Source organism: Tauraco erythrolophus, chromosome 3 (assembly GCF_009769465.1).
Source record: "Tauraco erythrolophus isolate bTauEry1 chromosome 3, bTauEry1.pri, whole genome shotgun sequence".
NCBI classification, from domain to species: Eukaryota; Metazoa; Chordata; class Aves; order Musophagiformes; family Musophagidae; genus Tauraco; species Tauraco erythrolophus.
In genome coordinates, this window is record NC_141467.1 from 14,412,117 (window position 1) to 14,426,080 (window position 13,964).

Genomic DNA, 13,964 nt, shown 5'->3' on the forward strand with positions numbered 1-13,964 from the left:
ATTGAGAGGAGTGTAGGCAGGTACCTTCAGCCTGCCACCTCCGTGATAGTAGAGGGTGGTGTGTGTAGTAAGAGGGAACACACAAGTTGCATTGAGGTAAAAGAAAATCCCATAAATAACGGCTTAGGAATTAAAGCTACCCCCTTAGGCGTGCAACGGGGTCGAGAGCCCAACTTAAGTGCTTCTATACGAACGCACGCAGTAAGGGCAATAAACAAGAGGAAATGGAAGCCCTCATTAACCGGGGAAGCTATGACATAGTTGCCATCACAGAAACATGGTGGGATGACTCGTATAATTGGAACGCTACCATGGATGGCTACAAGCTCTTCAGGAGGGATAGGAGAGGTAGGAGAGGTGGCAGAGTTGCCCTTTATGTAAGGGAAGGTCTAGAATGCTTAGAGTTTAATGTTGGGGATGACTTGGTGGAGTGTCTGTGGGTAAAAATCAAAGGGGAGCCTATGAAGGCGGATATTGTAGTGGGAATCTGCTACAGGCCACCCTATCAGGACGGTGAGGCTGACGCACTATTTTTTAAACAACTGGGGGAAGTCTCGCGCTCACTAGCCCTTGTCCTTGTGGGTGACTTTAACCTACCGGATGTCTGCTGGAAGTATAACATGACAGTCAGAAAACAGTCTAGGCGATTCCTGCAGTGTGTGGAGGACAACTTCCTATCGCAACTGGTCAGTGAACCGACTAGAGAAGGTGCTCCCCCTATACCTGCTGTTTGTGAACAGAGAAGGTCTCATGGGAGATGTGATGGTTGGAGGACACCTGGGGCATAGTGATCATGAGATAATAGAATTCTCAATTCTAGGAGAAGTTAGGAGGGGGAGCATTAAAACGGCCAAACTGGACTTTGGGAGAGCAGACTTTGGACTGTTTAGAAGTCTCGTTGATAGAGTACAGTGGGAGACAGCTCTCAAGGGTAAAGGAGCGCAGGAGGGCTGGTTACTCCTCAAAAAGGAAATTCTGGAGGCACAGAAGCGAGCTGTCCCTGTGTGCCGGAAATCGAGTCGCCGGGGTAGAAAACCAGCTTGGATGACCAAGGAGATTTGGGAACACCTCAAAAGAAAAAGGGATGTCTATAAGTTTTGGAAGAATGGGCAGGCGTCCAGGGAGGATTACAGGGAGGAAGTTAGGGCATGTAGGGAGATAATCAAGGGGGCAAAAGCCCAACTGGAACTTAAGACTAGCCTGCTTCATAAAGGACAACAAAAAGTCCTTCTATAAATACATTAATAACAAAAGGAGGACTAAAGATTACCTCCAGCCCCTACTGGACACAGGGGGTATGTTAGTCACTAGGGATGAGGACAAGGCTGGGGTCCTTAATGCCTTCTTTGCCACAGTCTTTAATAATAAGGTTAGTAGTTCCCAGGTGAGCTGGCCTTCGGTGTCTGAGAGCAGAGAGAGAGAGCAAATCGAAGCTCATGTGATACAAGAGGAACGGGTCAAGGATCTGCTACTTCAGCTGGATGCCCACAAGTCTATGGGGCCTGATGGTATCCACCCGAGAGTCTTGAGAGAGCTGGCGGATGTCATTGCCAAACCCCTGTCCATTATCTTTGGGCAGTCTTGACTCACTGGGGAAGTTCCGCTGGACTGGAGGCTGGCGGGCGTTACCCCCATTTACAAAAAAGGGCGGAAGGAGGATCCAGGGAACTACAGGCCTGTCAGTCTGACCTCGGTGACAGGCAAAGTCATGGAACAGGTTATCTTGAGTGCTGTTAATGAGCACATACAGGTTAACCGGATGATCATGCCCAGTCAACATGGGTTATGAAAGGCAGGTCTTGCCAATCAAACCTGATCACCTTCTATGACAGGGTGACCCACCTGGTTGACAAGGGAAGGCTGTGGATGCAGTTTTCCTTGACCTTAGAAAAGCATTCGATACAGTCTCTCATAGTGTTCTGGTTTCAAAACTGATAACTGCTGGCCTGGATAGGCACACCCTCCTTTGGGTTAAAAACTGGCTGGATGGCCAGGCCCAAAGAGTGGTGGTAAATGGGGCTAAATCCGGCTGGAGGCTGGTCACCAGTGGGGTTCCCCAGGGCTCAGTGCTGGGTCCGGTTCTGTTTAACATCTTTATCAATGACCTGGATGAGGGGATTGAATGTACCCTCAGTAAGTTTGCGGACGACACCAAGCTGGGAGACTGTGTCGATCTGCTTGAGGATAGGGAGGCCCTTCAGAGGGATTTGAACAGACTGGATCGTTGGGCTGAGGCCAATGGCATGAGCTTTAATAAAGCCAAGTGCAGAGTCCTTCACTTGGGGTGTAAAAAACCCCAAGCATCGCTATAGGCTCGGGGAAGAGTGGCTGGAGAGCTGCCTGGCGGAGAAGGACCTGGGGGTCTTGGTTGACTACCGGCTTGATATGAGCCAGCAGTGTGCCCAGGTGGCCAAGAAGGCCAATGGGATACTGGCGTGTATCAAGAATAGTGTAACCAGCAGGAGCAGGGAAGTGATCCTGCCCCTGTACTCGGCACTGGTGAGGCCGCAACTGGAATATTGTGTCCAGTTTTGGGCCCCTTGCTTTAAGAGAGATATTGAGCTCCTGGAGCGGGTCCAAAGAAGGGCGACTAAACTGGTCAAGAGGCTGGAAAATAAAACTTATGAGGAGCGGCTGAGGAATTGGGGCTGTTTAGCCTGGAGAAGAGGAGGCTGAGGGGAGACCTGATTACAGCCTACAAGTACTTGAGAAGGGATGGTGGGGAAGTGGAGGAAGGGCTCTTTACATTAGTGATGGGTGATAGGACAAGAGGAAATGGGTATAAGCTTAGTCAGGGGAGGTTCAGGTTGGATGTCAGAAAGAATTTCTTCTCTGAAAGGGTTGTCAGCCACTGGAATAGGCTGCCCAGGGAGGTGGTTGAGTCCCCATCCCTGGATGTGTTTAAGAAAAGGGTGGATGAACTGCTTAGGGATATGGTTTAGTGGGGGATTAGGGACGGTTGGACTCGATGATCTCTAAGGTCTTTTCCAACCTAGAAATTCTATGATTCTATGATTCTATAATTTTCTGGTAAGTATCATGAAGACTGCTTACATCCTGCTAGCCATCTACACAATTTCCAGCCATTAAGTAAATATGTTACTAGTAACATTACCAAGAAGGAGTTGTACACTTACTGAAAAATTAATTAAAATATACAAACAATATTTTTGCTCCCATTTCATGCCTCCCAGGATCATTATTACATTCTAACAGCTCAGAGCCTTGGTAGTGAATATTTTTGTCAACTCACAATTTCTTTTCAGAACTATTAAACTGGATGTTTATGACCAAACATACTTTTTTTCTGGCTTAACTTTTTATAGAAGAATTTGGGTAAGGAGAAGGGAGAAAAAAATCAACTTGTGAATTTTCACAAATTCATAAGAACAAAGGAAAATCTTTCAGAGTATGCACAGCTGAGCTAAAAATAAAAAATGAAATAAAGTCAGCTTGCAGAACACATAGAACAACATTTATCTGGACTCTGGAAAATCTTATTTTAAGGTTTTGCACTGAATGAGGCAGACCAGGCATGTCAATCCACATGTCCCATATCCTATTTATTTTCATATGAAGTATATTTCCAGTTGTTTGAAGTTATGGAGTAACAAGGAATCTTTTCTATTGTTGTTCTACTTTGCATATATGAGGGCCAAAAAGCTACTGCACTTCAGTACAGAGGTTAAGACATGCAGAGGATACAAGAGATTTTATTCCAAGTCCCTGCCCCACTGAAAGTCTGAAAGGACTGCAGATACAGCAGCAAACACTTTTAGAAGTGTAGCAGCTATCTCATCTGGAAGTGGGAAGCAAGTGCCATCAGACTCCAAATCCAGCAGTGACATGCATACGCTGCAGCCTCCAGCAATTCCTTCAAGCTTTCGCCACATTAGTTAACTTGTGAAATAAAGTAGACCGTTCATTTAATTGTCACTGTACGGGCATATTAAAAAAAATAAATAAATCAAATCCTGCCTCTGTTGATGGAAGGTTTACTTAAATAAAACATTGTCAGTCCTTAAGGCGTTCTACTGCATGGGATTCAGGCAAGTAGGAGATACAAAATGCCAGGCATTTGCACCTGGAACATTATTACCTCTTAATTATTCTATTGTACAGAAAGGTCTGTCCTAACGTACTGCTGGAGATGTCAACCGTTAAACTCACTGATTTAAAACAATCCTCCCACTCATTTGCACTTTGACTTTTTGGTCCCAGCTCTTCATTTACTACGGAAATCCCTTGATAATATAGCTATTGTTTCTGAGCATCTCCAACGTATACATCTTTCTTTAAAAACTCAGATTTAGTCATAAAGGAACTTCTATACAGTATTAGTGAAATGCCAATAGTAAAGAAGCAAAGGATACTGGTTTATTTAAAAACAGAAGCTTCCAAAACTATTATTGGAATTTATGTTTCTAAATCCTCACCCTCTGCAGCCTGTGCTTTTAACAGCACCACTCTTACAATACTGGCCTGAGCACACACAGGATAACGAAGAATGGCTAGGTGCTGCCTCCTCTCAACAAACTAAGAACTGAAAGATAATACACAGAGAAGATTTTGTGTAGTCAGGGCAGAAAGAAGGAAGGAAAGAACAGATTATTAGAATGGTTAGGGCTGGAAAGGACCTTCAAAGGTCATCTAGTCCAACCCCCCTGCAAGGAACAGGGATATCTCCAACTAGATCAGGTTGCTCAGGGCCTCGTCCAACCTGGCCTTGAACGTCTCCAGGGATGGAGCATCCACCACCTCTCTGGGCAACCTGTTCCAGTGTTCTGGAAGATTGTAGATGATTCTGCAGATTGTAGATGATTCTGCAGATTTAGATTGTAGATTTAGATTGTAGATGATTTAGATTTCATTCATGCAGCTTTAGATTTAGATTGTAGATGATTCTGCAGATCTATTGTAGATGATTCTGCAGATTTCACCTGTTCTGTTTGGATAAATTAGGTATGATACAGTCCTGGCATTTATGTGTGTGTGTTGAGAGACAGAGCATATCTCAACCTTAATGGAGAAGTAAACTGCATGACCTGGAGGAAAGCATACGTACCTTTGTTAACTTCACTTGCAACTCTGTTGAACACTCGTTGGCTTTCAGAACTGCAGAAAAGCAGGTTTTGATTAACTTCAAAATGTTTGCTACCCTGTTTTCATTTGAATGCTTTGAAATTAGTCACAATATTCCGAAACAACTGAAGACGGAATCTAATGAAGGTCAGGAAATTGCTAGTTGCTGTGTTTTTGGTCATTGCTAATAATACACTGTCCAGTCCTGTATCATCTTCAGGATCTACCAGAAAGGTACCGAACATCTCCTACTCCTACTGAATGGCTGTTCAACTGAAGCATCAGCACTTAAGATCCCCGAAAGAACATTTTTCCTTAATATTTTGAGAAACCTGATTTAATTCAGGACAGCAAAAAGCTCTGATTTTAAGAATGACTGAAAATGAGATAGAAGGACATTTACTTTATTGCACATTCATTTATGTTATTTCCAATCTCTTTCCAAGCATACTACTCCCATGGGGTATTTCCCAGATTGCTGGTGTCCCAGGGGTGTCTGCCAGCAACCACACCCAAAACAAATAAAAGGAAGTTTTATAAATGACACGAAACTTGAGTATGAGTATTAACTGAAAATGCAGTTAATTGCTACACAAGCTGTTTCATTTTTCTCAAGAATGAATACTGAATTCCTTGATCATTCAAGTATTGTGGCAATATTTTCAGAGTACGTGTAGCACCAGATGATAGACTGTTCCTGTTCTGTGTGCCAGAGTGTTAAACTCTTGTTAAAATGCTGATGGCATTGTTCATTTTCAAATACTGTCAGCACTATAACAACATTCTCAAGTTAAAAGGTTCATGAAGTGTGGGACACTGCAAGTGTGCTCAGTCCAGTCTTCACAGACATAATAATTCATATTTTTATCTGAAACTTGCTAAGTACCAGAAATATCTTGTAATACGCCATTGGGATAGTCTCAACTCTTCAGTTTGACAAGGTACACTCTTCATCTTTAAGAGTGCCATACACCTCAGGTTCTCACTGATTTCACTGGCATGGAAAGAAAAAAAAGAATCCTTATCCTCTTAAGGTACTTGGCTACTTCTCACACTGGGTCACTTTCTGAAAACTTGTGTTGGCCAGTAAAACATGCTGAAAAACAATTCTCCAAAGACTGGCTGTAATTTTAATGAAGCAGAGAACTTATCTGCCCTTGTTGCTCTTCCTAATTAGCAAACTTGTACAGTAATCAGCCAGAAATTTAGCATTTTAAAAAAACAAAGTACAAGTAAGCGGAAATCCTGTGTCTGAATCATCTCAAAAAATATATCACTTTCCCTTATCCTTTCGGTAAGGGTTTGAGACACATGAAAAAGCTGGACAGTCAGCATGACTCTCTTCAAAATGAGTTTGGGCACAATAATTACCTTGCAAGACTGCCTATCCTACTGCAAATCAACACAGAGTGTTTAAAATTCACTTAAAGATGAAATTACAATATATTGAGGGGAACAGTACAGTTAGCTCTTAAAACAACAGTTTCAATTTTAGGCAGTGACATAACTTCCATTATGCAGCAGCCTAGAAAGTCTTAAGGTTTTGGAAGATTGTTTTTCTGAGCCGCTATTTTTTGTAAGGTTTGCCAAATAAAGTTAGAATCCTGTAAAACAGTAACAGACAGGCTTTTCAGGGGGCATTACTTTTGAGTAACAATTTTAAATACCAATGCAGCCAAGATTTTCAGCTGGTATATCTGACATAGTTCTCTTTCCCCCATCATTCTTTCCAGGTATAACAAGTGAGCTCAGGAGTTCCTATTTCTTCCATGACCAGTGAGCACCGGGGAACAGAAGCTAGGTAAGAGGCCTGAAAAGGAGGAAATTTAGTGTTACTTGCTCACCCCTTCTAGATCCAGCAGATCCTGACTATATTTACTCTGAGGTACCAGCCTTTTCCTGCTGCCAGATAATGGATATTTTTCTGGAATTTAGGGGCTTTTTTTGCATCTTTGCCGATCACGAGTGAGCTGGGCTTCCAGGTTCCGCGTGGTGAGCAATCATATCACTCGTTTTGTATTGCTCTGTTCATTAATATTATTGTTGTTATTACTATTTTCTCAATATTTGTTCTGTCCTATTAAACTGTCCTTATCCCAAACCACAAGTTTTACACTTTTCTTCCGATTTTCTCCTCCCATCCCACCAAGGGGGAGGAGTGAGCGAGAGGTGGCGTGGATGCTTAGCTACCATCTGGGCTAGTCCACGACAATCACGTAGACCACAGATCAGGGAAGAAAACATATAATACATTTTTCCTAAGAAATTATACATTTTCTGAAACAGAACTGATGCCATTTGTCTGACCGCTGTAGGTAGATTTCACAGAAACTCAGAATCACGGAAGGGTTAAGGTTGGAAGGGACCTCTGGAGGTCATCTGGACCAACTCCCCTGCTCAAGCAGGGCCACCTAGAGCAGGTCACCCAGGACCATGCCCAGACAGCTTGCCCAGGTGCCACTGCTCAGTCACTCTCACAGTGCAAAAGTGTTTCCTGATGTTCAGAGGGAACCTCCTGTGTTTCAGCTTGTGCCCACTGCCTCTTGTCCTGTCACTGGGCACCACTGAAAACAGCCTGGCTCTGTCCTTTTTCCATCTGCCCTTCAGGTATTTGTAGACATTGATGAGATCCCGCTGAGCCTGCTCTTTTCCAAACTGAACAGTCTCAGTCTCTCTCTTCCTGCTTCATGAGTTAACACTTCCATTAAGTGGTTAGGTGTAAGAACTAGGTCAGTTTCAGACAAAGCCCTGTGAAAATAAAATCCCAACGTAAAAAGCAAGACTCTTGTTATAAATGAAATAAAATTAATACAAGTTTTTATAGGATTCTTAATGTTTCACCATGAACTTGGTGACAGTTTAGGTCTTTCTGAGAGCACAGCTGCCGGGCTGTATTTGAAAAATAAATAAAAATAATAAAACAGCAACCCATTCTCCTAACAGATGGAGAGCTGCAGAACTGAAACCTGTAGGCATTTGGAAAAAAATATTTCACGTACTTCAGAACACATCAGGGTCCTAAATTATGCTGGGGTTTTGTATTTACAGAGAAAAACAAGTGTGTTGGAACTAATAATAAGCAGACCTAAAATCACATTTGGATTAGATATATTCTTTGCCAAGATTCAGAAACACGTTTTCTAAATTTTGTTATTTTGCTTTTCCCTCAGTCCTCTGAGGGGCATTTGTTGTTTTAAGTGGAAACAAAGACTTGCGTAGTACCCTGATATCTAGAGGAGCAAAGGAGTCTTCTGAAGGCTGTAAGGAAGTTCTCCTTCCAGAGAATCTCTGGATTTATTTTTTTCTCAGGAAAACAAGAATGCAAATAATATTTTGGGGTTTGAGGGGACATTTTTAATACAGTTCTCATGTCAAGTAATTAGTAAATTTTGTGACAATAATAAGGATTACAAGAATAGAACCAGAAAAACACACACTTCCTACTAATTAAAATAAAGCACATTTTCTTTTTTACTCTGTGGCATGCACATACCCAAAAAATCTCAGTCTTTCACTCTCTTGCTCTGAGACTTTTTCAAAACATAAACAAGATTACAAATTCAACACAGACTTCAGACAGGTGTTTGAATATATAGGGAAAATTTCTGGGGTAACTCCATTGAAATCAGTGGAAATATTCCAGGAAAAAGATATTGTCATAACTAAGAAAGTAATTTCTATGAAGCAAATGTTTGTGGATGAGTTGTTTCATTTCTATAATAAACAAAAAATGAGCTCATTGTCAGTAGGGCAATTAATCTTGAGAAGCTATAAATAACCAGTACTACATTATATTATGAGAGACAGTTCAAGAAATGAAAAGAGTTCTCAAACCAGAAAAGTAACAGGGAATAACTTTCTATTCACTAAGAACTGCATTTTTTCTTAACAAATCAACACACAGGCTTTCATAAGTAACAGTACATCACAGGTATTTGTCTAGGTAACCAGTTAAATTGTTGGAATTGCATTGATGCTATAGACATGTATGACCCAGTTGCTGTAAGGCCCAAGGAACACAGAATGATGGACTACAAACTTTGCACATGTAAATAAATGTAATCCCTGTGCAGGACAGCTCAGTCATCTTTTACAGTTCTACCACTCAGAGAGGGCCACAGGATAAGCAAGCTAAAAATCAAGTTCAAAAACACCCCCACCCAATCCTATAGTGCAATAAAAGAGATATTTAAAGTGCTTTACATTACACTGATTTTTCCTTCCAGCTGTGAATAATAACAACACAGAGATTTTTATCAGTAGGAACAAAGATGTTGTACCCTAACTATTTTCAATAAGCTGTCACAACAACCAATATTACTACTCACTTATGCAGTACTTGTTACTCAGGGATTCTAACATACTCTAGATTAGCAGCAATTGTGTTAAACTTACACCACTCCCCAGAAACATTAGTCAGAATAAAAGAAAAAAAGAAAGACAAAGTAAGTAAGGTACCTACCAAATAGAGGAGCACCAAAAGGAGCACCAATTTACTATGTGTCTTCTTGAAGCAGAGACTTGTTTTGTCTTTTTCTAATTAAAATAGCCAGGTAATGAAGAAAGAAAGAAAGGTATTGTGGGAATACATATTTACAATAAAGGTTATCCTCACTTTGGGTTAAGCTACAGCAGTGTTATAAAAGGACATGAAATGGGAAAAAAAAAACATTTTTCCATGCCCTCTGTGTTTTTATGCCATTCATAGGACTCCCTGTAAATTTGTTTTATTTTGAGATGTTTCATACAGGAACTTTAAGAAAATATTAATGATGATGCATATTTCACAAAAACAACAGATGTCCCTCCAATGCCTTAGCTTAGGTTTGAGCTCTGTGTCAAAGAATGATGCTCTGAAAATCACCTGCTCCCAGCCTCCTCACATTTCATTCTGGAGGCTGTTATCTCAGGGTTTGCAATTACCTTATTACTTGAAAAAAGGCATTCCAAAAACTGTTTGATACCTGAGACATGAGTTTAGAAAACTTATTTAAATGTAGAGTTTGTTTGATGTTTTTACTTCATATCATTTCTGTAAGAACAGATTTGTTTGATAGGTTTCTCTGAAGCATTATTTTAATAAGAGTTAAGGCCAAGTGATAACTAACAGCAAATTTGATATGGGCTATCAGGGCTTGAACAAAAAGCATTATGTACTAGATTAATCCAGGGTTTTTTAAGAAATAGTCAATATTCAGATGTGTATGAGACACAAAAAAAGAAGATGTAGATTCAAATTTCATAGAATCATAGAATCACAGAATGGCATAGGCTGGAAGGGACCTCAGAGATCATCTAATCCAACCTCCCTGTCATGGGCAGGGACGCCTCTCAACTAGACCAGGCTACTCAAGACTCCATCCAACCTGGCCTTGAACATCTCCAGGGAGGGGGCATCCACAACTTCTCTGGGCAATTTATTCCAAAGTCTTATCACCCTCGTACTGAAGAATTTCTTCCTAAGATCTAATCTAAATCTGTTCTCCTTCAACTTAAACCCATTTCCCCTTGTCCTATCAGTGGACACTCTTGTAAAAAGTCCCTCCCCAGCCTTCCTGTAAGTTCCCTTCAGGTATTGGAAGGCAGCTATTAGGTCCCCCCGAAGTCTTCTCTTTTCAAGGCTGAACAATCCCAGCTCCCGCAACCTGTCCTCATAGCAGAGGTGCTCCAGCCCCAGGATCATCTTTGTGGCCCTCCTCTGAACACGCTCCAACAAATCTATGTCTCTCTTATGGTGGGGACACCAGAACTGGATGCAGTATTCGAGGTGGGGTCTCACAAGAGCAGAGTAGAGAAGGAGAATCACCTCTCTTGACCTGCTGACCACGCTTCTCTTGATACATCCCAGGATGTGGTTGGCCTTCTGGGCCGCATAAGCGCACTGCCGGCTCATGTTGAACTTCTCATCTATAAACACCCCCAAATCCTTCTCTTCAGGGCTACTCTCAACCAACAGAAATATTTCATTCTGAAGCCTGTTCTTGTTTTTAAATAGTCTTACCAGAACTTCACAGTGAATTTTGAGGTGGATATTTTTTAAAACTTCAATTGCTCACATTCTTGAATAGAGAGGCTTATCATAAAAGCTGCCAAAACTGCATCTGGTACAAGTAGATTAATCTAACTGCACAGGTTCATCTTTTGATGTCCTTATTTTCGTAACTGATAGACTATTGCTCAAGAATAATTTTTCGGTGTTCTTGGATGCTTTCCTGAAGTCTAGATTGTCCATCGATATCTTCCACACTTAAAGTTAGGCCCAAGATAGCCATTGCATTCAAGAATCAAAAATAAAGAATCAACATGTACCTCATTAGATAGATAACATATATAATGTAGTGAGCCATCTGCTCTTTATTCACAGCTCTTCCTATTAAAAGCCATCTCACAATACATTTTGGCTCCTAATTTGTATGTCTCAAAGCACCCATCATAGAAAGCATTAATTACATAATCAGTGAAAGCAATATTTCAGCTATGCAGTCTATTGTTGTTACAAGCCAGTGGTGGTGCTCTGATTCTTACATTATCTAAGAAATAACTGATCCCATTTTATTCCTATTGAATGTTTTATCTTAGTGTTAATCACAAAGATCTCTGTGAGCATTAGGCACCTGAAAAGTTTTGGCATCGTGATTATTTTCTATCGACATTGCTTGACACTTTCTGTTCTTCCCAGAACATCCTTTACATTGCTTTGTTGTTCGTGAGTATACATATTATGAAAGTAGGAAATATTAATTGACTTTAAATAATATATTTTCTGTCATAGCAAATAAAAAAGCTTGATTGTGACACTAATAAAAATGGATAATAAAGATAATTTAGTCTACAACTGGATGCTTGGGCATAGTGATGACACAGATTTGAATCTATTAAATTATGAGAGTCATACAGTTTTGCATCTGTGATTACATTCAGATGCTAAAAAAAGGAGGCAGGGAGGAAAACAGAAAAAAAAGAAAGGATTGAAGATCTCGACATCTGCAGAGGGTAAGGAAGGATCTACAGAGACTTGTGTTTCTGTCAGAAAAGAATTATTGCACGACAGCAGAGCATAAACTGCAAGGTAAGAACCTTTACATTTTTTGGTAAATGAGAACACAGTTGTATCTGTTTCTGATACTCAGAGCCAGACTTTCCTGTCACCAAGTATTTTCTCTGAGCATATGTCAAGTGCTGCTGAAGGTATCAGCATAGCTGACTGAAAAAATCTGCTTTGAAAGAAAAGCATTAAGTGTCTCATTCTTTGAAAACAATATCACAACAAGGCTCCTACTTTTAACTCACAAAAAGATTTGGCAACTTCTGTAAGGCAGAAAAGGAAATGTATCATCTATAAGAGACATAAAATCAAAGGGAGGTTGTATTTTGAACCTCTTTCTGTTTTTTTGCAGAACATACATGTTCAGGTTTATTCTGATTTCTATGCACATAATTCTTTCTAATTTCTGGTAACTCTTAAATCTTGAACTTGGCCAAAGCTTTTATCTTCCTGTTTATAGTTATGCAGAGATGCTACAAAAATCACAAATGGAAATTATGTTCATTATTTTATCTTTGCTTTTACTGATGAACTACACTGTTAAAAAAAAAAGTTATACAAGCCTCAGATCCCTTACTTGTGAACTGTTGTGGCCTTGTGTGTTTTAACATACTCCAATCACTATCAGCTCAGCTCATCAGTGAAAAATTTCTCTAATATGCTCTGGTTCAGTGTCATGGTTTAGCCCAGCTGGCAGCTAAGCTACCACAGGGTCGATCACTCACTTCTCCTCTGCCCCGGTGAGGTGGAGACGAGAAAAATGTAACAAAAGGACTGAGGGTCAACACCATGGCCCTGGGCAAAACAGACTCAGCTTGGGGACAAATAAATTTAATTCATTAACAGTTTCTTCAGGAAAGATAACAAGAAAGAAAGTCAGATCTTAAAAACACCCTCCCCCCACCCCTCCCTTCTTCCCAGCTCTCCTCCTCCCCATACAGAGATGCAGGGGGACAGGGAATGGGGGTTGCATGTCAGTTCATCACACACTGTTTCTGCTACTCTTTTCTTAAAGGGGAAGGACTCCTTACATTCTTTTCTCCTGCTCCAGCGGATCCCCTCCTCACGGGAAATAGTCCACAGACTTCTCCAATGTAAGTCCTTCCTGCAGGATGCAATCCTTACCCATCAGATTGCTCCAGTGTGAGCTTTTCCCACAGAGTCATGGCTTCTTACTGCAAAGCCACCTGCTCTGGTATGGAGTCCCTTCCCATAGACTGCAGATGCATCTCTGCTCCACTGCCAGTCTCCAGCAGTATGGTGTCCTTTGCCATGGAGACTGTCCTCTAAGAACTCCTTCCAGCACAGGCATCTCTGCTCCAGTGTGAGATCCTCTCCCATGGGCTATGGGTGGATCTCTGCTCTGCTGTTTCTCTCATGGACTGCAGGGGGGCTGCCTGCCATCTCACCACAGGCTGCAGGGGAATCTCAGCTCCAGCACACCTCCTCTCCTTCCTTCTTCACTGACCTTGGTCTCTGCATAGCCATTTCTCTCAGATCTCAGTCCTCTCTGTGCTGCCTGACCAGTAGAGCAGTTCGGCGCTCCCAGCAGAACAAACGCCACTCAGTGCACTTTAGAGCTCTCCAAGCCACACTGCCGCAGCCATCTCCAGTTGAGTGGCTGCGGCCCAGCATGGGCAGCTGCCCGCATGGGAGGCTGGGGAGGGTGGGCCAACCCACCTCTGCCTGCCCCCTCTCTTCACTGTAGGTCCCACCTGGCTCGGGTTCCTTTGTCCCCTTCTTAAGTAGGGCATTCACAGAGGTGCTGATTGGCTCAGCCCTGGCCAGAGACAGGTCCGACCTGGCCAGAGACCAGTCCAAATGGTTTTTGGAGCCA